At 42.3% G+C, this 27,086-nt stretch overlaps 1 protein-coding gene across 1 annotated transcript in view; it reads left to right on the top strand.

Moving 5' to 3' along the window:
• The window catches only part of RPS6KC1 (ribosomal protein S6 kinase C1), a 335,059-nt gene that overhangs the window by 46,584 nt on the left and 261,389 nt on the right, over positions 1-27,086 (top strand). The window lies entirely within an intron of this gene.

Below are 27,086 nucleotides of genomic sequence, written 5' to 3'. Positions count from 1 at the left end.
CTCTATTAAAGCGTTAAACATTGCGGCCAGGGGTTCTGTTATTTCTTCTCCCATGATTTTATAGAATTCCGCTCGGTACCCATCTACTCCCGGCGCCTTAAGCAGTTCACTTTGGTTAATCGCCAGATACACCTCATCTGGCGTAATAAGTGTGTTAAGCCATTGCCCTTCTTGGGGAGATAATTTTGGCAATCTGATCTGATCTAGATATGAATCTCCCTCTAGGCCATCATCAGGTGGGGCCTCATATAGCCTTTTGTAATATTGATAGAAATTCTCACTGATTTCCTTATCCGTATGAATTTGTTCTCCCTGTCCCTTCTTCATAGTCAAGATCCTAGCTTTGCCCTGTTTAGCTGCAATCAGACGCGCCATTAAACGACCGCACTTGTTTCCATGTTTATATAACTGATATTTGTAATATGTTTGTGATTTCGCAGCTTTATAGTGAAGTATTTCATTTAATTTCGTCTGTAAAAGCATTAAATGCTGCCTATTCTCGGTGGAGGCTTGTTGACCATAACTTCTCTGAGCTTTGCACACTAATTGACTTAGTCTCAATATCTCTCTATTCTGAGTTTTGCGTTTATGTGCTGTGTAGCTGATAATTTCTCCACGAAATACTGCCTTAGCTGCCTCCCAATACAAAACTGGGTTTTCCACATGTATTGCATTATGTTTTTTATAATCTTGCCAGCTCTGCTGTATAACGGCCTTAAATCTCTGATCTCGGTATAGCTCTGCAGGAAAAACCCATCTCTTTTCCCCTCCCTTCTCCTCATTGGGCGCCCAAATCATCTCCACCCAGGCATGATCAGATATCACATCTGCTCCTATAACCGATTTCGTCACTGAACTAAATATCTGTTCTGAGATCAACAAATAATCAATCCGTGCCTGTGTGCTGTGCGCCCGCGAAAGGTGTGTATAATCTTTCCCCTGTGGATTCAGTATCCTCCATACGTCTACCAGTCCCACCTGTCGGCAAAGATTAGGCAGCCCTCTGGATGCCTGATTAAGCTCTTGCCTCCTAATCCCCATGCAATCCATCAATGGGTCCATTACCATATTGAAATCCCCCCCTGTTATTATGGGTAACGAATTATTTATTAATAATTTCGAGGTGAGCATCTTGTAAAACTTCCTCTCATATTGGTTCGGGGCATATACATTGCCAAACAGCACCATCTGGCGTTGGATATGAGCCTCACAAAGTATGAATCTACCCCCAGGATCAGTAAAATGCACTTTAACTTTGTCTGCTATGCCCTTTCGAAACAAGATGGCGACCCCTCCTTTCTTCCCCTGTGCTGCTGCAAATGCACATTCCCCCACCCACCAAGTTCGGAGTTTGGCATGTTCCCCCGCCGATAAGTGGGTTTCTTGTAGCATGGCTATATCAACTTTGTGTCTTTGCAAATGTTGCAGAATTTTAGAGCGTTTTATAGGGGACGAGATCCCTCCCACATTCCATGTAACTACTTTTAGAGGTCCCATATCATATATGTTTCCTGTTCATGAGATGCATACCAATTACTCAAGGAAAAGGGGTGTCCCAGCCCCCACCCCTCCTCTCTCTCCATCCTAAGCCATATTAAATCCTTACTAGGTCCAATTAATCGTATCCCCCAGGTCTCCCATCCTCCCCGTCCCCTAATCCCTCCCGCTTCTCCCCTTCTACATTCCTCTACCCCCTTTGATCCCAACCTCCCTTAGTACATTCTGTTAATTCAGGCCAAAACATTTCTTAAATAAGTTTTCAGATTTTTGCAAAAATAATAAGTAGGAGAGGCTTGTAGATGAAAAGATAAAGATAAGATACTCAGGGCTAGTTTCATCAAACATCTTAAAAACAGGACAGACTAATTTAAAGAAAATACGTGTCTGAACTGGAAGCCAATGGAGGAAAATCAGTACTGGAGTAACACTATCAAACTAAAATGAGTCTAGCAGCCATATTCTGCAATACCTGAAGTTTGGTACATAATCTAATATAATAGTTTGCTCCTCCAACATTCCAGTGTGTCTCACTGGGATCGTAACCACCTGCTGACATCACTCCTCCAACGTTCTAATGTGTGTCACTGGGATTGTAACCAACTGCTGACGTCACTCCTGCAACATTCTCTGTCCCCCCTCCCTCCCAGTTCCATGGGACCCTGGAACTGGGAGGGAGGGACGGAGGGACAGAGGGAGGGGGGACCCTGGAAAGGGGAGGGAGGGAGGGAGGGGGACACTGGAAATCGGAGAGAGGTGGAGGGGGCAGGGGAGAGATGCTGCAAATGGATGGATGGAGGGGGCAGGGCACAGAGGACGTTGCCTACATATGGATGAATGCAGGGGAGACAGCATAATGCAGGGGAGGGAGGGGACCCTGAAACTCGGAGGGAGGCAGGGAGGGGACGACCCTGGAACTGGGAGGGGGACAACAACCCTGGAACTCGGAGGGAGGGGACGATGACCCTGGAACTCAGAGGGCGGGAGGGAGGGCGGGGACCCTGGAATTGGGTGGGAGGGGGGGCCCTGGCACACACTCTCATGCTCACACACACACTCTCTCTCTCACAGACACACTCGCACCCAGTCTCACTCTCTCTCTGTCACACACACACACTCGCACATTCACTTTCTCTCTCTCACACAGTCACTCTCGCACACACTCTCTCAAACATACACGCTCCGAGGAAAACCTTGCTAGCGCTCGTTTCATTTGTGTCAGAAACGGGCCTTTTTTACTAGTTTAATAGAAAGAGAAGAAAAAAGGCTATTGCAATAATTCAGATGTGATATGATATGATAAGAGCCTGAACCCATTAAATCAAAATGCTTTCATTGAAGTAATGTTCAACAGTATGCAGTTGACAAAGTTTAAAGAACACAGTCAAATATTATTAATATGTGGTTCAAAGGAAAGGGTGGTATCCAAAGTAACACTTACTCCCTGTTTACTAAGCTACGCTATCGCCAACACAGCCCATTCACTTTGAATGGGCTGTGTCGGCATTGCTGCACGGCATTACTGCTTGGCAGCTTCTAGCGCAGCTTAGTAAACAGGAGGTGGGAAGTAAATACCTTAGAAGTACATTTAAGCTTAAGAGAAAAAATTGAAATAACTGATGATTCAGAAGGAATTAAACTATAGAGCGGTTTAGCCAAAACAGTTTTTTTTTTATTTTTTATTTTTAGTTTAAATCCATAAATTCAGTTATAATACTCAATACTGGTAACACACATGTAGCAATGGTAGACATAGTGGTTTTCAACATATTTTATTGATGACAAAATAGAAGAAAACACACCCAATACAAACATATAATTCTTGCACAAATAGCAAAAATTACACAGGACCGGAATGAAAAAATCTGTCATTAAATATTTTTATACAAACAAACAATAAGGGAATCACAAACGTTTTCTTATCAACAATGCTACTATATTAGGAGTCCAATCCTTTCATTGGTTTCAAATCCGAGGGAAAAAAACCAGTCAATTAAAAATTCTCCGTGAGAAAAAAAATAATTGATTCTAAAAAATCCCCTGATATTACTTAACACAATACCAGAGTAAATGTGCTTTAAAACTTCAAACAAAAGTTCTAATGTGTGAAATCTGAGGAAGATCCAAATTATCTAAATACAGGGTACCATATGACAGACCCTCATCCGACTGAGCATGAAGTCGCTGATAAAATTTCCGAAAAAGATCAGTAATATCAGAGTCGGAACGAATAATGCGACCCTCTGGGCCATGCAATTGGAGAATGCGGGATGCCCGCCCTGCACTGCCCATAACCAGATGAGGCAACAATTGTCCCGCCTTGTTCCCATGTTGAAATAATTGATATTTACAATATAATTGGGACTTCATTGCTCTTTGGTGAAGTAATTCGTTCAACTCCCTCTGGGAAGCCAATAAAGGTGCCTTCTGGAACTCAGTTGGTTGTGCCCTGTATTGTATTCTGTAGTTTTGTACCGGATGTTTTAACCGAAGGATTTCTTTATAAGTTTTACAGCTCTAGCTTTATAAGCTGCTGTTTCCCCTCGCATCATGGCTTTTGCCATATCCCACTAGAGGTCAGGCTGAGTGGCATGTCTCTCATTATGCAATTTGAAAGATTCCCATCTGCCCAAAATAAAAGCATGGAACTTCTGGTCCCAATAGAGTTCCAATGGAAAGCTCCAAATGTATCCCTGATTGGCCCTGGGTTGTATTTCGAGCTGAAACCAGATCGGACACTCCGTAGGGGCCGAACTCTGCTCTCGGTATTGTAGAGAAAAGGGCACTAGAAAGTAGTCTATTCAGGATTGTGTTGAGTGAGCACGGGATAGATGTGTATAATCTCCAAGGGTAGGGAGGAGAACCCACCATACATCAAGCAAATCCAAAGTGCTGCAAATAAGAGGCAGGCCCCTGGAGTACTTAGCAGAACCCAGGGGAGCCGATGGTGATTCATCTAAGTGAGGATCATAGACAGAATTAAAATCTCCTCCCAAAATAACATTTTCACCTTGGTAGGGTGTTAAGAGATCTATTATGTATTATGTATTTTTTGAGTATAAAGATGAGAAAGAAGACAGAAAGCTTCAGCAGAAAAAAAAGACACAAATGGAGAAAGTCAAATAATGAAACTATAGAAGCAAGTAAGCAGAAGCAGGGTCAGCAGACAAAACTGTAGGTGATACTTTTGTGATCAGCTTTCACAAGCTGTGCTCCTTTCACTATGTCAGCACAGAATGAGACAAGGATGATGGATTTACGGCATCTGTTTGTTTTCACAGCTGTAAAGAGTGGTAAAGCAAAGGGAAGTTGGTAGTAGCTACCTCATCTAAGGAAGACCCTCTTACTGATCAAGCCAGGGGATTCCTCTGTGTACAGTCTCTGGAAACATGGGACTGGGGGACCTGAATTCAGGGAAACAGTGGTCCCCCAGCCTCTATTTTAAAACATATTTTATTGATGACTATGCATTACGTGGAACAATAAACAATTACAAGAAAACCACATTATTGGTCATCTTCATTTTGATATACAACTACAGTGAGCAACCTTTAACCTTCCTCATCTCCCCATACCCCTATTTCCCAAACCCCACTCTACCCCCCCTTTATAATCAAACAGTTGGGATACGTATGAAAAGCATTTATAACAGGTTGGTAAAGTAGAACCCCACGAAATCAACACAATCACCCCCCACCCATCCCCAATCCCCCTAGAAAACTGCAATTAACATCATCAGCTATCAGAAGGCCTTGACTCTTATTTATTTATTACATTTGTACCCCGCGCTTTCCCACACATGGCAGGCTCAATGCAGCTTACATAGAGGCATATTTTCAAAGCACTTTGGGAGGCTAAGTTCCATAGGTTTCTATGGAACTTTGGGAGGCTAAGTGCTTTGAAAATGAGCTTGATAGTAACAATAAGAAGAATTACAAGTCGTAAGAAGAATATACAATTTGTAGTAAACGTAATATTAATGGGGTTAATGGATAAGTAAATTGAACAAGGAGGAATTAGGTGTATAAATAAATTGAACATAGGAGGAATGAGGTGTAGAAGGAAATAGGAAGATGGAGAGGAATAGATGGAGAGGAAAAGATTAGGGATAGCAATAAGGATAATGGGAAACAGGTCAATATATAATAATTGTTGGTAAGGATCATGTGGGCATACTTTAGTTAGTTGAATCGTTAGGATAGGCTTCCTTAAATAGATGGGTCTTCAATGCTTTTCTGAAGGGCAAAAGGCCGTTGATTTTTCGGATTGGTCTTGGTAGAGCGTTCCAAAGCTGGCTACTCAGAAAGGAAAAATTGGTTGCATAGAAGGATTTGTATTTAATACCTTTGCAGCTGGGGAGGTGTAAATTAAGGTAAGTATGGGAAGACATCAGACTGTTTCTGGTTGGGCAGTCGATAAGGTATACTAGATTTAAAAAAAAACCTCCCCCTCCCTCCATCCCTATGATGTTCTGGTATAGCTAGTGTTTGCAAATAAGAATTCCATACCAATATGAAGCGTTTTTGCTGCTTAGGAGAGCATCGGGCATCACATGCCCGTTAGGTTGCTAATAAATGTAGTTTGTTTCTCAGGTGTCCAGTTATCTTTTATGATAAATCCATATAATGGACTTCAGTGGGAGCTTCACCCCTGTTCTGTGTGTCCTAGGCACCTGATGATGTGGCAGTAAACAATCCAAGGAAAGTCCAAGGAAGGAAAGTTTATTCAGTCATCTTGTCAGTTTACCATTGGTCACTTCCAGTGTATTTACTTCTCATCCCCCTCTTCAGGATCTTCCATTGGTCCAATTCATCAATCTCATTTGCTTATCTAGGGCACTCTGGCCGGAATATCCTTCTCAAGGATTTCGGTCAGCCTGGCCTAAAGCTTTTACAAACATTGCTTACATAAATGCAAACTTGGCCCTGGTTTTTCTCGAACAGTTGGGCTTTTCTGGGTCCAACTCTGGGTCCAGCTCAAATAACATGATTTAAAAATAACATCCAAAAGTGGATTACAGAGAACCAGCTAAGCCCTGTATTGTATGGCAATATCTCAGAGAAATATGGCTCCCCTGTCTTCCATTTTAAAATCCTACCTTAGCCTATTTCTTTCTTAACAAATGGACTGAGATCTTGGAGATGGGCTGCTGGCTACTTTTTTTGACCAGCAATGGCTTCATGTAAATCTAAAAAAATGGATTTCTATGTCATAGGTAACATGTTAAATATGTTAAACTTGGTTATTTCAAGCTCTTAACCGACACTAAACCACTTCCATATCCACCATCCATCTTCCCTCTGCAACTCTATTTGTCAGATCCAGCATTTGGCCTCTATGTCCCCATTCCCTCTTTTTCAGCATCATCCCTCTGGGTCCCCATTGCCCCCCCCCCTTTTCAAGCATTGCCCCTCTCGGTCCCTATCACACTCCTTTTCCAGCATCTCCATCTGTGTCCCTGTCCCTATCCTCCCCCCCCATGTTCACCATCTCCCCTCCCTCTTTTCAGCATTACCTCCTCTGTGTCCATCTCTACCCCCCTTCACCATTGCCCCCTCTGTGCCCTTTTGTATGCATCCTTTCAGTATTGCTCCTTTATGCCCCTATTTATCCCACCCTTTGAACTTTACTCCCTCTCTGTGCCCTTATCTACCCCCTTTCAACATTGCTCTCCTCTGTGTCCCTATTCAACCCCCCTTCAGCATTTTCCTTTAAGTTCTCTATGTCTCTGTTTATCCCCCCATTCAGTTTCTTCCCTTATCCCCACACTCTGTGGCTTGCAGAGTTGCATCTCTCCTGCTTTCTCTTGGTCCTCCGTCTCTTCTTCTTTTTTTTTTTTAATTGTTGTCAGCGACTGGCAGCGGCCATGATTCAGACAGGCTGCCAGCATCGGGGCCTTCCATCTGCGCGTCAACAGGAAGTTGAATCAGTATAGGTGAGACACAGAAGAAGGCCTTGATGCTGTCAGCCTGTCTGAATCTCTTGCTGCTGCAGAGTTGCTGATGATGATGATTAAAAAAAAAAAGGACAGAGACTGCAGAGAAGGGGGAGAAAGGGAGAGGGACAGCTGTAGGACTCTCCAGGGAGTGGGGAAAGAAAGTGAGACAGGGCTAAATTTACCAGTGGGCAATTTGTGTGGCTAGGCCCCCTTTTTCAGGGGCCTGGGGCAGCTGCCCCTTTTGCCCATTGGTAAAAGTAGTTCTAGGTGACCTGCTGAGTGAACAGATATCAAAAGTGGGGTATGTGACTTGTTTGTACCTCCACATCGAGGGATGTCAATTCCATAACCCCTTCAAAATTTGAGCTTCAGGTATGGACTAAGTATGTCTTTAAAAAATGAGAAATGTTTATCAATAGGAAATAAAAGGTGCGTTTTTTTGGAAAAATGCATTTGAAAAATAGCAAACTGAAAACATTTATATCTCTGTAATCCAAAGTTATGAAAAAAATTGCATAGTCTCTTTCTATTGACCGTATTACACAAAAATTTCAAAATTGAAGGTTGCCCAAATTTTACCTCTCCACACTTTTATAGCCTTTATCTGTTATTTGTAACCCCACGTTTTGTACCTTTTTGCTCATTGGATCACATATACAAACCTGGAAACCTTGGTGGATCAATTATGTCTGGTATTTATCGATTTGCAGGTAAAATATCTGGATTAATAGATATGCTCAAACTCTTGGTATTAAAATACAAACCTCTTTATACCAGAGTTCACAGAGCAAAAAAACAAACGACATTAAACAGGTAATGCTGTCCTTGTCAAAATGGAAGTAGAATCAGCCACGTTTCCCCATAAAGATGACAAAGCTGTATGTTACAGATTTCAGAAGATACCTGTTCTGAAACTAATACACCCTAGAAATCAAATTCATTTTGATCCAAAACTACTTCAACTTCAATGACAGATCATAGGATCTTCACTGGCTTTCAGAGTGGCACCATGGTAACCTTTTATAGAAAAATCATCTTTATTAAGAATTTTCAAAACATGTCTGTTCCATGTTGACACAGCATAGAATCAACAAGAGCAAGAGAAGTACTTGTAACAATGATCCTCAATTCCCCATCATCTAAGAGATTAAAACAACATTCCTCTATTATCTCTCTTCCCCCCTCCCTGCATCTCCAAAATGAACTGTGAAGAAACTTCAGACCGCTCAAAATTTAGCAGCCAGGCTTATATTTGGCAAAGCACGATATGAAAGCGCCAAGCCACTCAGAGAAAAACTACACTGGCTACCAATCAAAGAACGTATCGCTTTCAAAATCTGCACCTTGGTCCATAAAATCATCTACGGCACAGCCCCGGAATACATGACAGACCTCATAGACCTACCGATAAGAAATACAATTAGATCAACATGAACATACCTAAACCTCCACTACCCAAGCTGTAAAGGACTCAAATACAAATCAACCTATGCATCCAGCTTCTCCTACATAAGCACACAACTGTGGAACACACTACCAAAAGCTGTGAAAACCATGTACGACCACCTGACCTTCCGTAAAGCACTAAAAACCAACCTGTTCTAAAAGGCATACCCATCCGACCCAACCTAAGTGCCTAACCTTGCAACACAACGAAACCAAAGCTCTTAATAGACTGTACACAATTCTTCCCCTCTACGATTTCCCAATGTGCCTATAACACATGAACCTTATTCGTCTACTACAACTCTCTGTATTTGTTTCACTACCAGAAATGGCGATTGCTTCTACGGTATTATGTAAACCACATTGAGCCTGCAAATAGGTGGGAAAATGTGGGATACAAATGTAACAAATTTATTTATTTATAAGTATGTTAATCTTGTAATGGCTGTATTGGGGGATAAAAATTCCTGAATGGATGCTGGCTCATCCCTTGCAGGCATGACAGTACATGGATGATATTTTCATGATTTGCACTGAGCGAACAATAGTCCACGTTTTTACAGATCTTTGATTTCTTCCTTCTGTCATACACAAATTAGATTACTAAACCAAAGGAATTCATTTTTTAGACACCACATCCTTAATTAACAGTTTATATTAAAAATCTGCTGACAGAGGAAATGGCCTTCACAGCTCCAGGTTGCAAGTCCTTACAAGCCCTTACAAGTCCATTACATGAAGCTAAGCTCCACAGTACCTTTTGATTCTTCTCTAAAACAAAAGAAAACTACTACTACTACTACTTAGCATTTCTATAGCGCTGCCAGCGTTACGCAGCGCTGTACAAGTTTAGACAAGGGGAAGGACAGTCCCTGCTCAAGAGAGCTTACAATCAGGATAACAACCTCAAAGTATTGACTGAAACCTTCAAACAGGCTATGATGCCACAGTCATATTCAAGATTTTTGCATTATCATCTAAATTACCTTGTGGGGACTTTCTGCAGTACAGAGGTAATCAATAGAAATAGAATAAAATAAAACATAGAAAAGAAAATAAGATGATACCTTTTTTATTGGACTAACAGTACATTTAGCTTTTGAAGGTAGCCCATCTTCGTCAGATCAGAAATAAGCAAATTTTGATAAGTAACAGCATATATAAGTGAAATATCAAAGTATTTCAGTGACAGTCTGAAAGGATGAAGGAGGGGTGGGTTAGGTGAGAGACAGGGAGGGCTGAAAGGATGAGGGACAGGGAGATATGCATGGTGAACAGAGGGTGACAAAGCAGTGGAATTTCATGGTTTATAATGGGCTAGAAAACTCAGATCTTTGTTAAGTCCTGTCTGGTGGGTGTCAAAATTCTCTAGGGCTGATGTAGAAAGCTATGCATTAACCCATGTGCTGAAGCTTAGCACATGGTTTCTTAATATATATGTAACAATTGAAAATGTACGCAATGCAAAAAAAAAGTGTGTGTGTTCAACACAAGAGAGAATGTTAATCGCCTTGGAAGCATGTGCACATAGGTGTGTGTTTAGCAGCTGAATTCTGTACAATAAAACTATATCGACTCCTGGAGTTGCATGTGCTTATGTACATATCTGGAATGTCTGCAGATCAGTGCTTTTACTGTTCACAGCTGTGGCACTCTCCCTTAACCTTTTATTCAATGTTGGGATCACCTGAGCTTGTCATATCCTTGCATATTTTTTTTTATCCCCCTTCTTCAAAGCAAGGAAAAAGTTGAGGGTCCTTCATGCTTGCACAAAAAAAGAAACAGGCATGAAATCCTCACTAATTCTAGTCATAAAAGAACATGCTCATTTTCTTTCCTCCTTAGACCACAATTTAAAGCTTGGGTGTTATAAAACCATGTGCTGGGCCTTCTTTGTATCTCGGTTTGCTAATACTTTCTTTAGCATTTGGGTTTAAATGTGTATTCTGCTGATGTTTACGCAAGTCTTTGTGCACAGTTTTCAATACACTAGGATCCTTTCAACATAGGACAGCCATACTAGTTCAAAAACTTATTGTAATCTGTTGGATTGGTCGTGAGCCCTTGAGCCCAGGCCGAGGCCCGCTGATAGCAGAGGCCAAGGCCTTGGGGAGACTGACCCGCCCCTACACACCTCAGCTATCGCACACCCCTAGCCTACCCACGCGCAGCACCTCAGGAAGAAAGGGAAATAGGCACTCAAGTGGGCCTCACGGCCGAACTAGAACCGATACACTCAGACCCACTTGTACGGGTCTCACGGCCGAACTGGAACCGATACACACCCAGGGAGGGGAGAAAGAAACACAGGAGTCCCCATGGGACCCAAGGTGCCAGCCACGCACTGAACACCAGCCACAGGGCACAGGAAAAACCAACCACGGAGGCTCCACAGAACCCCTCCCCCAGACTACAAGGAAAGACACCAAAGGAACCAGCACGGGGTGCCACCCCCCCAGGGGACTAGCAGCCAGGAACCCCCCCCCCCCCCCAAGACAGAAGGGAGAAGGAGCCAACTAACAGCCACAGAAGCCAGAGACAGGTACAGGAAATAAAAGGTAAACTAGCCCTCAAACCAGAGGCCAGAGGCAAAGATACAAAAGAGATGAAGAAAATCCCCTGTCTAAAACACACAGAAGACAGAGGCAGAGACACAGTACACAAGGGGTTAAACTTACTGAACCAGAAGTCAGAGGCAGGAACACTGAGGTGGAAGATAACTGAATAAACAAACAACCTGAGGGAAGGCCTGCAGACCAGCAGCCTGCCAGTGGGCAGAACGGGGCAACGCCCCCACTGAGTAAACAAAGTAGCTGGCCTCCCACAGAGAACTGCAAGCAGCAAGGGAAAGCCCCAGCTGGAGGCCAGTGACTTAATTACTCACACACATGCTGACAGAAACAAACCCAGACAAAGGAAACTAAACAGCAAGCTGAAATACACACACGCGCGCTGCCACGAGATATCCCAAACAAAGTGAAAGTAACAGAAACCCTGAACAGGGAACACAGATACAAAACTAGAGCACACAACAACGAACGTTCTGACAGAACTGCAAAGGCTTTAGTCACCAAGAAACATATTGCCAAAGTAGCAGTGTTGCCAGATACCCGGTCCCCAAACCCGCCCAAAAGGTTCACACCCCACCCCCGCCGTCATCAACCCCGCAACCGCCGTCATCAGCTCCACACCTGCCGTCATGAACCCCGCCTCCTCCATCATCAGCCCCGCCCAAAACGTCATTAGCCTTGCCCCCGCTGCCCGAAAAACCGCACAAAAAACAGCGGAAAAACCCCAAAAATAGCCCAAAAACCGTGACCCGCAGTGGACAAAAATTTCACGCAGCGGGTCGCGGAAAACCGCCCAATTGGGCGGGAAACCCACCCACCTGGCAACCGTGCAAAACAGGGGAAACAGGAACATGTAGGCTTAAGTACTACCCACTGACATCAGGTCAAACCCTGACAGCCAATCAGGAATGACGTCCACACCCCTCCCCTGCCAGACCGGCAGAATCATAACACTTATGTGCAGAACCTGTGCTGATTTCTTTGTTGTCTTCCACACATTGTACATAAGCCCCGAAGTGTATACCACCACACAAAATTAAGACTCATCACTGGATAAATATTTCCTGCTGTACTCATTCTGACTTTCTAGAGTGGAGTAGTAGTGCAGTGGCCTGAGAACCAGGGGAACTGGGTTCAATTTCCAATGCATCTCCAGTGCTTAACCCTCCATTGCCCCAGGTACAATATAAATACCTGTATATAATATGTAAACCACTTTGTAACCACAGAAAGGTGATATATTAAGTCCCACCCCCTTTCCCTTTCTGGCAGTCACCTAATCTTAAGGAAAACTGGTCCGAAGCAATCCTCAAAAACATTTAGAAAGAAGGTAGCATGAATGCATATTGCAGAACCCTACAGTTACCCAGTTGGGAAAAACATTCACAGAAAAGCATAGATTTTTATGGTTTTCTATTAATGTTATACATTATCTAGAAATGTGAAGAGGGATGTTGCATGAGCAAAACAGGTCAGAAGTTAAAGATGAAAATAATAATTTCCATGGTCATATATTACATCACAGGTAAGAGCAAGCTGATACTGGGCCAGGCCATTTTAGTTGTGACCTTATAATGGAACCTGAGAACTATCAGGGAAGATATTGGAAATTAAAATGATCAAACACTTTGAAACAAATACAAATGAAATTGACAGAGAATTGATTCACAGGTAGAGTTCCTATAACTACAAATTAGCTTACTAATGTTCATCTCTCTCCCCTTTGTCACATCTCTTTAAAATATTCTTCTTAATCCCATCCTTTTACTTTGCAACTCCTTTTATTTATTTTTTTACAGCATTGAAAACAAGTCAAATCAGTGATAATTCAGCCTACAGTTTACTTGTATATTCTGGCAACATCATCCTTAGTTCATTCCAAGGCTGATTCACTAAGTTGTATTAGCATTTTAACATGGAAAAAGCTACATAATTTATGACATCTCATTTGTTTTTAGCCAGAGCTATTAACATGGATTTTCTGTATTAAAATGGAAACATAATTTAGGGATATATGTTCTCTTAGGCTTCTGTGGCTGGTGGCATGATTATGGTTGTCTGGGTCTTGCCGCGTCTGAGTAAGTGGAATCAACGTTTCAGCATTATGCTGTGGCTTTCTTCAGAGTATGCTGTGAGGTCTGCAGTTTCTTTTATGTAGTGGGTTCTCAAACCTGATTGGTTGGGGTTTAATGTGGGTGGTTTCATCAGAAAGGCAGGAGATTTCAGTGGGAAATTGAGTTAGGAAAGCTTGTTGGTCACAAATTTGAATTTTGTTGGTAAATGAGGCTGGAAATTCATTGGAACAATTCTGACTATGGAGGTGGGAGGAATTTTTCTGTAGATCATATTCAGAAACTTTGGGGGGGGGGGGGGGGATAAAGATATTTGTCCTCAGCACCTGTCCTCTTTGTGCTTAATTTCAATAAGTTGTATGAGATTGAACAATCGTTTGTGCTGTATTGCTGTTTGGAAATAAAAAAAATAAAGTTAAAAAGAAAATTATTTTAAATGAGTAGTTGCCATGCTTTAAGATAAACCCATTGACTTAATTGAAGTTATTAGGGTGTTTTGCTATCACTTTGCATCTTTTATTCTTCTCGGCTACCAACAATCTTCTTTCTCCAGGATTTTTGTGTCCTCAAATCTAATTGTATGACCAGTTGCCTTAGCATGGAGGGCTACAGCTGATTTTTCCATGTTGTAGAACTTGTGGTGTCTCTTGTGCTTTTGTAGTTTTTTCTCTATAGTGTGTCTGGTTTTGCCAATATACGATTGACTGCAATTGCGTGGGATTTCGTACATTCCAGGGGTGTAGAATTAGAATTGAGGACACAAAAAATCTTGGAGAAAGAAGATTGTTGGTAGCTGAAGAATCAGAGGCAATGGAGATAGCAAGACACCCTAATAACTTCAGTGGAGACAAATGGTTCATCATAAACAAAGCATTGCAAATGCTCATTCAAAAGAAATTTAGTGCAAAAAGGACAGTCATCTTCTTTCCCCTTTCCAAAGTTTCAGTATATGACCTACAGCAATTCCTGCTTCCTCCAGTTAGAACTGCTCCAAAGAATTTCCAGCCTCATTTTCCACCAGAATATAAGACTGTGACCAACAAACTTTCCCACCAAAATTCAAATTTGTGACTAATAAACTTCCCTTCCTCAATTTCCTGCTGAAATCTCCTGCCTTCCTGAGGAAGGCACCCACCTTAAACCCCCAACCAATCAAGTTTGAGAACCCATTGTATAAAGGTAAACTGCAGACCTCACAGCATACTCTGAAGAAAGCCACAGCACAATGGCTGAAATGTCAATTCCACTTACTCAGACATGGCAAGACCCAGCCAACCGCAACAATCTCAGCAGTTTAGGGAATCAATTTCTTTGTACTGTCCTGATGAAGATCATTGTAACAGAAATATAGGTGATGATGGTAAATAAAGACCAGTTGATTCATCCAGTCTTCCCAGTTGTCTCTTTATACCACTTTAGATGGATAAGTATCTAAATGCTCAAAACCTTTTTTTTTTTCTCTTCAGTGTCTTTACCCAACTTCCCAACACTGTTCCCACAGTTGCCCTTTATCTATCCTAAGCATGCTTATTAGTCTCTGTAATGTCTGCCAGTAGACAGTGCACTGCAGCCTGATTCAAAGGCTTCCATTCTATCAATCCCAACACCAACCTATATCAACACACACACACCAACTATAGAGTGGGGAGCTCATGTACTAGCCTTCTGCGTCTAAGGAGCTTGAAAGAAAAGGAAAAAGAATTATATCAAATTGACCATCTAGAGCTAAGAACAAGCATCAGCGTGCTTGGAGTTTTTACAAACTGTTGTTAGAAAAGAGAATCTTGAATTGGGCAACCAAATGATGGTAATTGCAAAGAGATGTTGAAGATCTGGATGTTGGCTATCCCTTGATAGATGTTGCTTTTGGTAACATTTTTTGTAAGTACAAAACATGATTGCTGATAAATTCTGTCTTTATTTTGACCCTAACAAATGGTCCTTGGACTGGGAGATGATGGAATATCTTCCAGCAGTGGGGAGCTTCCTTTATTCTCCTAGGGAAAACCAAGTGAGAGCAGACTGTCATCGGATGCATTCAAACTTTTCTTAGGCACAAAAGAGCCTTTTTGTACTTGTTCTGTTGACATCTAAGATGTCGCAGAAGATGAAACAGGACAAAGCCTTTGTAATCCTCACACAGGTCATTTTTAAAAGCCATTTATTTATACAATACAGAAATTTTGCAGGTGTACTCTTTAACGTCAAATTCACCTGTTCAGTACCTATGTTGTTTTAACCATTCCTGTAATAAATAACTCCCTAATCCCTTGTTTGACGTATTTTGTCTGCCTTGAATAGATTGTAAGCTGTGTTGAGCAGGGTCTGTCTCTTATGTGCTTATGTATAGTGCTGCGTGTGTCTTATAGTGCTATAGAAATAAGTAGTAGTAATACTTTTACCCATGATGATCACAGGTATTCGGTTGGGGTGGGGGGGGGGGGGGAAGTTTGGGCAGGTTTGAACTCATGCATACTTTTGGATTTTCACAGGTATGCATGTACATTTTCTTAAAAATTGTGTTTACTTATGTGTGTTTGGTTTTATTAGGGTAATTTTCAAAGGGGAAGGGGTGGGTGTGTGCTTTCCCTTTGAAAATTGGTGTTTTTTATGCACATATTTGCTGTACAAGTTAGCTGGTTCTTTAGATGATCTTCCAAGGGCTGCTAAGCAGAAATGGTGCAGACTGGCCAACTTACTGAAGATGGTTTAAATTAGGATCAGTGAGGATAGGTGAACAAGGCCCCCAGGTAAGTAAAACACTAAATATTTCTAAATGGGTAAAAAGAACAACATCTGGAAAGCCATGTATACTAATGCTTGTAGTATGGGAAATACAATTCTGGATCTAGAGACTATGATGGAAGAGGGTTAACTTACATTTAAGGGGGACGTTATCAATATGGACTACCGTTAAACTGTGTTTTACAGTTAACCCCAGATATTAGTAACTAGTAACTAGATCTTACTGCATAAAACGGAACCTGTGCTAAAATAGCACAAGTTAGTGGTAAACGGTAGCCCATATTGATAGCTACGTCCCTTAGTGGTGGTCATGGAGACATGATTTAGAGAACTATAATTGGGATATAGTTATTCCAGGCTATAATCTATTCAGGAAAGATAGGGAGGAGGAGGAGTGACATTATCAGGCTTATTTTCGAAAGAGAAGGACGCCTATCTTTTGACACAAATCGCAAGATGGGCGTCCTCACAGGGTCGCCCAAATCGGCATAATCGAAAGCCGATTTTGGGCGTCCTCAACTGTTTTCCGTCGTGGGGACGACCAAAGTTCACAGGGGCGAGTCGGAGGCGGGACTGGGGCGTGCCTAACACATGGGCATCCTCGACTGATAATGGAAAAAAGAAGGGTGGCCCTGACGAACACTTTGGACGACTTTACCTGGTCCTTTTTTTCTTATGACCAAGCCACAAAAATGTGCCCTAAATGACCAGATGACCACCAGAGGGAATCGAGAATGACCTCCCCTTGCTCCCCCAGTGGTCACTAACCCCCTCCCACCCTCAAAAGGTTTTTTAAAAATATTTTTTCCAGCCTCTATGCTAGCCTCAAATATCATACCCAGCTCCATGACAGCAGTATGCATGTCCCTGGAGCAGTTTTAGTGGGTGCAGTGCACTTCAGGCAGGCGGACCCAGGCCCATCCCCCCCTACCTGTTACACTTGTGGTGGTAAATGTGAGCCCTTCAAAACCCACCAGAAACCCACTGTACCCACATGTAGGTGCCCCAATTCACCCCTTAGGGCTATGGTAGTGGTGTACAGTTGTGGGGAGTGGGTTTTGGGGGGCTCAGCACACAAGGTAAGGGAGCTATGCACCTGGGAGCAATTTATGAAGTCACTGCAGTGCCCCCTAGGGTGCCCAGTTGGTGTCTTGGCATGTCAGGGGGACCAGTGCACTACAAATGCTGGCTTCTCCCATGACCAAAGGGCTTGGATTTGGCCGTTTCTGAGATGGGTGTCCTTGGTTTCTATTATTGCCGAGAATCGGGGACGACCATCTCTAAGGACGACTATCTCTGTCGACCTAAATTTCGTGATTTCGGCATCCCCGACCGTATTATCGAAACGAAAGATGGACGCCCATCTTGTTTTGATAATATGGGTTTCCCCGCCCCTTCACTGGGACGTCCTGTGAGGATGTCCTCAGGAAAACTTGGGCGCCCCTTTCGATTATGCCCCTCTATATATTTAGAGGTAACTAAAGACTGTAAAGGGGGGGGGTCCGCTTCCTCCTCTTGGGTCGAGCCAGCAAGCCTGCGGGGCTCCCAAGGTTCCAGGACAGAATACTGCTGATACTGGGACTCAGGGCCAAAGTATTTTATTATCAAGGCAATTTCATACCAAAAATCATAATTATATTCTTCAAAACAAAAAGGTACAGCCCTCTTAATATAGTCTTCAAAAGAAAAAGGTACAGTCCTCATAAGATAATCTTCAAAAGGAAAAAGGTACAGTCTAGGTCTCAAAATCCCTCAGCAAATGCTCAGCTCCTCAAGATCTCAGGTCTTCTATTAGGGCATTAGCTTTCCCTTTCCCCCTCCTTCAGAAGGGTTTAGTAAGAGTTCAGCACACTTCCAATATAGCACAACAGTTCAGAACAAATCTTCATGGACAGTCTTTGCACATCAAACCAATACCACAAATCACCTGCCTTTTCACAGCACAGAGGGAACCCTGTAAGGAGCAGAGCTGGCAGTTTTTCCCACCTCTCAGCACCACACCTGGTGTGGCCTCCTCCACTGCCTTCAAGTGCTGGGCAGGGCAACCTTTGAATTCTCCCACTCCATTGGTAGCTGGCTCCTCTCCCTTAGGCAGCTCTAGTGGCAGGCTACTTCCTTCCTCCACATACTCCATGGTATCTCTCTCTCCATTCGTTTCCCCTCTCTCCTGGTGACTGAGAGCCTCCAGGAAATCTGCTCTCCCCTTCTCACAGCTGGGGGGAATTATATATTGATGGTGAAGCCAGGGAAACTGAGCTTCATCCTTCCCTCGCCCTCTAGTGGGGACGGGAGTAACAGGCTCACCCTGCTGGCACTGGGAATCCATTCCATTTTTTAGGACTACTCTTCTCACTCATCCTAGCAAGGACTTCTGGGCCCTGTAGTTCTGGGCTCAACTGCTTCACTGGGGAGTCTCTGGGGCTTGCCTTGTCACAAGACTTAAGGGGGTAAGATGGAGGCACTGTAGGTTATTCTGGAAAGAGGGAATGGAAATTCTGTTTGCATTGGTGTGATATAGAGGTTTCCTTCACAGGCAGAAGTGGTCGGAGATTAAATTGAAGACATTTACAATATAGCTATAAAATGGGAAGTATTATAAATAATTTCTATATATTGGATTTTGATGGGGACATCCCTGTTGCAGTGTTGCCTAGAAGTAGGGATATCCATGATTCTCTACAGGGAGACTGGACCTAACACTTACAAATGGGTAGAGTGCTTCTGATATGATAATCTTGCATCCAGTGATCTTTGGATAGCGTGGTTCTATATTATGTTGTGTGGAGACGGTTCATTAAAAAATTGAGGTTCTAGACTTCAAAAACTCTGTCAAGATGGGGAATACATCAAGGAATTGTTAGCTGGATGGAAACATTTGGGGGAAGTAGAAAAGCAGTGTACAAACTGAAGAGAATTATTTTAAGAGCAGCAAACGTTTTGTTAGGAAAATAAGTAAGAGGATAAGGAAGTCTTTGGTTCTCAAAAGAAGTGGCTGAAAAGGTAAGGGAAAAGAGGTTAGCCTTCATAAACTACAAGAGATCTTTAGAAAGATGAAGATAAACAAAAAGCTGGTAAACGTAAGAGAAGCTAATAAAGTGATCAAGAAAGCAAAGATACAAATGGAAGAAAAAAAGAACTGATATGGTAAAGTGGGGGGGGGGGGGGGGGGACAATGCATTTTTTACATACTGTATGGTAGTGGTAAGAGGAAGTGCAAAAGTGGCATTGTGAGACTCAAAGGTGAAGAACATGAATAAGTAGAAGCTGATGAGGATAAAGTGGAATTGCTTATTTTTGTTCTGTATTCACAGAAGAAGGACCAGGAATTGGACCGCAGAAAACAAACACAAATAGGAATAGAAGTGAGGTAGGCCTTGAATGATTTTCAGTACATTGTGTTAGTGAAGAGCTAGAGGGAAGGAGATGAAGGTTCAAGAAAGAAGGAAAGCCAGGAAAAAGTCTGAAAGGAAGAAAGAGAGGTATAGGAGCGAATTGATAGAGTGGACTTTGAAGGAAGAAAAGCAGTGAGACTGAGGTGGAAGAAGAGGTGGAAATCTACAAGAAGTTGATAGTAGCAGCCCAACATCACCTCCGCAGCTAACCAGGTGAGGTGTATGGGAGAAAAGGTAACCTTTATGACACAAGGCAGCAACTGAAGCAGAGTCCTCAGGGCAAAACAAATGCTAAGTTAGTGCAAGCAGATGGAGAATATGAGAGGTAAAAAGGTCATGGATGTAAGCAAGCTTTTTGGAGCTAGAATGGACTTTCCACAGAGCACATGAGAAAGGCAGAGAAGAAGGGGAAAGGAGAGGAACAGAAATAAGATTGGAGACATTGTGGTGTGACCTGCACGAGCAGGGTGAGAGTTGATTTGGATGATTGGGATTGATATCCTCAGCAGAGAGCAGGAGAAGGAGCAAGAGAGAACAGAGAAGAGTAGAGTAGGTGAGGCATGTTGACAGCAACAGATGAGATGCACTCAGACAGAATGAAGATGATTGAATAAAAAGAAGAAAATGTTGAAGCTTGAGAGCTGAGAAGAAAGTAGAATACAAAAGGGGATAGTGAGGTGATGAAAGCAGAAGGTGGGTAATTCAGTATTGAGGTATGCAGTGGTTTGAGATCGAGAAAGAGATTGGGAAAGTCAGTATCAAGAGGAGAAAGTGTAGTGGAGCAATTGGAAATAGGAGAAAGGATAGTTGACATCTTCTCTTGAAGGAAAGGGTGTAACCTTCACTTGACCTCTCAGTTATGTTTCTAGAGTTGTAATCAGGTTAATTAATAGTTAAGAGGGGATTTTCTTACTCTATTTCCTGTAATATTTTAATTATCCATCTGCCTATGGAGCCATCTCCCTCTTTGTGAACTATGATTAAGATTTATTTCTTGATAATATTGTGTTATTTCCTTGCTCTTTATTCTGAATTTCTTGTCAAATTATTATTATGTCTTTGATGTAAATAGAAACGCAAAAAAAAAAGAAGGAAATAGAAGAAAGGAAAAGAAAAACTTGTAGAGAGATAATGTTTCACATGGCACCTTGAGTGGAGGCCTCCGAGTAGATCACAGTGGACCTGGGAGTCATCCCAGAGGATGCTTGGAGGAATATGCAGATGGGCTGCAAGACCTCCACATCACGTATCAACATGAATGACAGATGGTCATTAGAAGCATTTCACCAAATTTCTTAAGAACTGGAGGTAATTATTTCAAAGAAGCAATCCACTAGAAAATCGTTCAACCACAGGAGAAAGAGGTTTTGCATGTGTTGTGTTCAAGGAAAAGCTCATCTGTTTACTACAGTGCCTACTTAATTATTCCTCCTTTTGTCATTTTGGTCTAAGTCAAAGGTTCTCCATAGGTGCATCATCATTCTGCACCTCCAGGGGGTGGGAGTGGTCATATAACTATTTCCATTAGGTAGCTTCCCACTATTCCAGAACCTGTGGGAATGTTGTGTCCATCAATCAGCAGGTGGAGATAGAGAACTGAAAACTGAGCTGAGACATATCTCTGTTGGCATCCAGTCCAGCTCCAGCAGGAGGATTGACACACTTTTCAGCCTCTTATGTTCATGGTCCAGTTAGTTGGTCAGCTGGTCTCCAGTCTGCAGTCTCGTATCTGGATGTCTTCAGATACCTGTCTCTGGTGCCCTGCAAATTTACTTTGTCCCTCTCACCTCACCCCTCTTTCCTGTGGACTTGCCTGTAGTAGCGACAGCAATCGGCAACACAAGAAGGGCACCATAATGCCCAGCTGGAAGTGGGGTTGGCCTACTTGGTGCATGCTATTTATGATATGTTATGACCCTTAGTATACCTTTGGCTGTCATGGCACATCAGCAACTTTGGTTGTGGCATTGAGCAGCTGATTCAGCGCCAAAGTCACGTATAGTTAAAGTGCCCTCTTGGGGCAAGTGGCTAGAAAAGATCTCAGTTAACTTGGTGAAAGAACTGGGAGAAACTAAGCCACAGCGGTTGCTGGAGGATAAGCTGAAAGCCTCTGGTCGTCTGTCTTCAGGGGGCTCTCGATTTCGAGACAGCAGATGGTATCAGCCTTGTCTTCAGCAATATGGTCAGAATTCTCGCTTTCAGGCACGCCAGTCTTCCTTTCTTGTGGACAGGAAATCCTCCCCTCAGTCTGCTAGAGAGCCTAATGCCTCCAGAGCTTTGAAGTGATGTGAGGCTGGTCCACTCTTCAGGAGGAGTGGGCCAAAATTATGTCAGTGGGTTCTGAATATTCTTACAGAAGGTTACAAGTGTTCTCACGCCCAGTCGCTCCTCACTTCTTGCAGTGTCCTTGTTGAAAGGGAACCAAGACAGTCAAGGTTCAGGCCACCATAGATTCCTTGCTGGCACTCTGGGCCATTGTTCCAGTTCCCCAGGCTGAACGGGGCCCAGGCAGATACTCTGTCTACTTCATTGTCCCAAAGAAGGAAGGCACCTTTCGTCTGGTCTTAGATCAAAAATCTAAACCACTGCCTCCGAGTTTCCCGCTTTTGCATGGAGACACTAAAAGCAGTCATAGCCTCACTTCAAGCGGGAGAATTTCTCACCACCATGGATCTCAAGGAGGCATAATTGCACATACCCATATCACCGCTGAATCAGAGGTTTCTACATTTTGCAGTGCTGGACCATCTCTTCCAGTTCAGGGCTTTACCCTTTGATCTCACCACAGTTTCAATAACGTTTAACAATATTACGGTGGTGATGGCAGTTTCCTTCTTTTTGTGCCAGGGAATCAGAGTTCACCATATCTTGATGACTGGTTCATTTGTGCGTCAACCTTTTCAGGTGGCGTAGCTGCGAGGGACAAAGTTGTTCATCTTTTGCAGTTATTCCAGGCTTCCAAAGTATTTCCTGATGTTACTTCTAAATCTGCCACCTTGCAACCTCAGTTCATCTCCTCTAGTTTTACTGCTTCTCTGTCTCTGGAAAAGATTTGTTTGTAAATTGATGCCATTCAAGTATTTAAATGTCGGTATCATTTCTCCTTTATCCCTTCTTTCCTCTAGGGTGTACATATTCAGATCTTCAAGTCTTTTCTCATTCATCTCTTGGCGCAATCATGATATCAATTTAGTTGCCTTCTTCTGCACCACTTCATTATTAGCAAGATATGGCCTCCAGAACTGAACACAATATTCCAAGTGGGGCCTCACCAACAACTTGTACAAGGACATTAACACTTCCCTTTTTCTGCTGGTGATTTCTTTCTGTGCAGGCCAGAATCCTTCTGGCGACAGCCACCACCTGGTCACACTGTTTCACAGCCTTGAGATCCACAGACTGTCACCCCAAGGTCCCTCTCCCAGTCCATGCATATCAGCTTCTTGCATGTACACTTTGGATTTTTACTCTCCAAGTGCATCACTCTGCAGTTCTTCGTATTATCGTAAATTTTAACTGCCAAACATTAGATCATGCTTCTAATGTTTATAGGTCTTTTCTCTTGTTTTCTATTCACTCCAGCATGTCCACTCTGTTGCAAATCTTCGTGTCATCTTCAAAAAGACACATGTTTCCTTCTAATCCTTCAGCGATGTCACTCACAAATATATTGGACATCCCTGAAGGCACTCCACTACTCACCTTTCTTTCTCCCAATCAAATTCCATTTATCACCACCCTCTGTGCATTTGTACAGTTCTTAACACAGTCAGTCACTTTTGGCCCATACTGAGGGCACCCAGTTTATTTATTAGTCTTCTATGTGGAACCGTACCAAAGGCTTTGCTAAAATCTAAATACATCACATCTAGCGCTCCCCCTCGATCCAACTCTCTGGTCACCCAGTCAAAGAAATTAATCAGATTTGTCTGACAAGACCTGCCTCTAGTGACGCTTTATAGCCTTGTGTCTCTCCTTTAAAAGAGTTTCCATTAGTTTACTTACATCAAAGTCAGACTTACCACCCTGTAGTTCCCAACCTCTTCCTTACTTCTGCTTTTCTGGAGAAGGACCACATCTTCTCTTCTTCAGTCCTCCAGGACCATACCCAACTTTAGAGAAGCATTGAAAATGTTGCTAGTGGAGTTGCTAGAACTTCCCTAAGTTCCTTCAGTACCAGAAGTGTAGACAGGTTGACACTTTGGGGGGAGCGGAGAGCAAACTGACGAAGGTGTCGGTGCATATTTTTCACGCGACAGATCACATGAAAAATAGATGCCATCAGAAGTCCATTTGAGAGAGCAGTCGCTCCCCTGGTGACCCACCTAGCTGCGCCTCTGTTCAGTACTCTTGGATGTATGCCATCTGACCCCATCGCTTTGTCTACCTTTAGTTTAGCCAGCACCTCACAAACACAGTACTCTGAAAATCGTTCAGGGACTACCAACCCTCGTTCTTATTTGTGTTTGTCTGTCTTCTGTGGTCCTGCTCCCGGCCCTTCAGCTGTGAACATAGAACAGAAATATTTGATAAGCAGTTCCACCTTACCTTTATCAGCTTCTACACTTCCTCCCCTTCACCTTTGAGTCTCACAATGCCACTTTTGCACTTCCTTTTATCACTAACATACCTAAAAAATGTCTTGTTCCCCCATTTTACAGTATTGGCTATTTTTTTTCTTCCATTTGCATCTTTGCTTTCCTGATTTCTCTACCTGCTTCTCTTATTTTTTTCAGATATTGTTGCCTGTCTTCCTCTTCTGCGATCTCTTGTAGTTTATTAAAGCTAACCTCTTTTTCCTTACCTTTTCAGCTACTACTTTTGAGAACCAAAGCAGCCTCCTTTTCCTCTCACTTTTGTTTTCCTTACAGTAGCTCCTTTCAGTTTTGCCAACTGCTTTCCAACTTCTTCCAGATGTTCCCATCCAGACAGCAATTCTTAGAGGTAATCCCACATCTGAATAAAGTTAGACCCTTCACTTTTGAATGAACCCAATCCATGCCTATCTTAATATTAAACCACACCATGTGGTGATTACTGGATGCCAAATGATCACATACTATAACATCAGAAACACTCTCCCCATTTGTAAGCGCTAAGTCCAGTATGCCCCATCTTGCGTGGGTTCCATTACCAACAGTAGTCTGCTAAGTTTATTGATGAGCCTCCTATGAGGAACCGCATCAAAGGCTTTGCTGAAATCCAGGTAGACTACATCTAGTGCACGTCCTTGATTTCAATTCTCTGGTAACCCAAATAAATCAATCGGATTCATTTGGTGCAATTTTCCTTTGGTAAAATCATGTTGTCTCAGATCTTGTAACTTGTTGGATTACAGGTAGTTCACTATTCTTTCCTTCAGCAGAGCCGCCAATATTTTTCCAACTACTGAAGTGAGGCTTCGACCCGACGTCCATTCGGGTAGTTACTGCATAAAGATAAGCTGATAATTTGTTTGTTTATTGTTATGCCGATTTTCAATGGTTTATGGTAGGACAGCCATTTTTGTAGTCCTCCTTAAAATGAATAGATTTAGGGGGGGAAGTTAATAATTGTGGGCTACCATTAATACGTGTTATATTACTGTTAATCCTGGCCTGTAGTTTCTGACTTCTCTGTTACCACTTTAGCGAAGAGGGACCACATTCACTCTGCTCCAATCCCACAGAACCTCTCCTGTCTCCTAGGATTTATTAAACAAATCTTTGAGAGGACCTGCAGCCCGCTAGACCCTCTCTGAGTTCCCTCAGTATCCTGGGATGGACATCCAAGCCTATGGTTTTGTCCACTTTGTTTTTCAAGTTGTTTGTAAACACTTTTTTCTGTTATATATACCTTTGTCAGTCAACTGAGGTCTTTCTCCAGAACTTCCTTCCATGAACACAGAACAGAAGTATGTATTTAACATGTCTGCTTTTTCTTCAGCACTTTCCCCATAGTAGTTCTCGACATCTTTTAGTTTAATAATTCCATTTCTAGTCTTCCACCTTTCTCCAATATACCTGAAAAGAGTCTTGTCATCTGTCTTTACATCTCTAGGCATATTTTCTTCTGCCTGTGCTTTTGCCAGCTTTATTTCTAATCAGGTGCCGTATGGATGCCTATGTATAGGTGCACAGTGACAGAATTGCCCATATATGCATGGATTTGTCTAATCTGGTTGGAAGCATTTTCAGGCAGGGGTTACACTTCATTTATGCATGTATTTTATAAAATATGTGCATAATTGTGTAAAATACACTGGTAATTTTGTGCCTACTTGGGAACATGATTAATTATACGTGGTACTTTCTGAAGCATAATTTTAAAAGCAGAATGTATGTGCATTATTTTCCTTTTAAAATTGGGGTAACTAATATCTGCTGTACAAGTTAGGTAGCCGGTTAACTTCTTTGAGAGTAATTTTATGGGGCATTTCTCTATGTAAAACAGCATTTTACCTGCAGAAATGTTCATCTGTACACATGAACCTTTTTGATAATAACATCACTTTGTATCTGTTTTTTTTCACTGAAGACGTCTCACGGTACTATGTAAGCCACATTGAGCCTGCAAATAGGTGGGAAAATATGGGGTACAAATGTAATAAATAAATAAATAAATAAATAAAATGTCTGTGTGTATATTTGCTGTATGTGCATAAGTTTGACCATCATGGTCAGAGGTGTTTTTGGGGATGGGGTTTTGGCAAGGTTTGCACTTAGGTACTACTACTACTACTATTTAGCATTTCTATAGCACTACAAGGCGTGCGCAGCGCTGCACAAACATAAGGTGCATCTATTATAAAATATTCATTGGCATGTAAAGTAGGAAATGCCATCATCTACTATGTTACTATGTTACTATATGTATGTATTATCTGTGGGCATATCCCTGTTTTATAAAGTGTGCACCAGCTTGCAGCTCCGCCTAAAGCCCCTGGAAATGATTACAAGCAGTCTGCTTGCACCTACACACAATACAGGTGGAGGAGGAGTGGCCTAATGGTCAAAGCACTGTTCTTGACGTCCAGATGTGGCTGATTCAAATTCCATTGCTGCTCCTTGTGATCTTGGGCAAGCCATGTAATCCTCCATTGCCTCAGGTACAAACTTAGATTGTGAGTCATCCTAGGACAAGGAATTACCTAGTGTACCTGAATGTAACTTATCTTGAGCTACTACTGAAAAAGGTGTGAGCAAAAATCTAAATAAATAAATATGTATAATAGCTGTTTGTATGTTTTATGAAAGGTCGTCTAATTCATGCAGCAGATATGTTCATAAGTTATATATTTTATGTAATAAAAAGCTAACTTATACACATATCCTACATAGTTAGAACTGCTCTCAAGCCACATTTACCCTAAAGTGGATGCATACGTTACTGCTCATAATACATGTCCCCTTAAAGAATTATTCCCCTTAATGTGCAGTCTCAAACG

Source organism: Microcaecilia unicolor, chromosome 3 (genome assembly GCF_901765095.1).
Source record: "Microcaecilia unicolor chromosome 3, aMicUni1.1, whole genome shotgun sequence".
NCBI lineage: Eukaryota > Metazoa > Chordata > Amphibia > Gymnophiona > Siphonopidae > Microcaecilia > Microcaecilia unicolor.
Note: the sequence above shows the minus strand (reverse complement) of the source record. Positions and strands in the feature narration are given on the sequence as shown.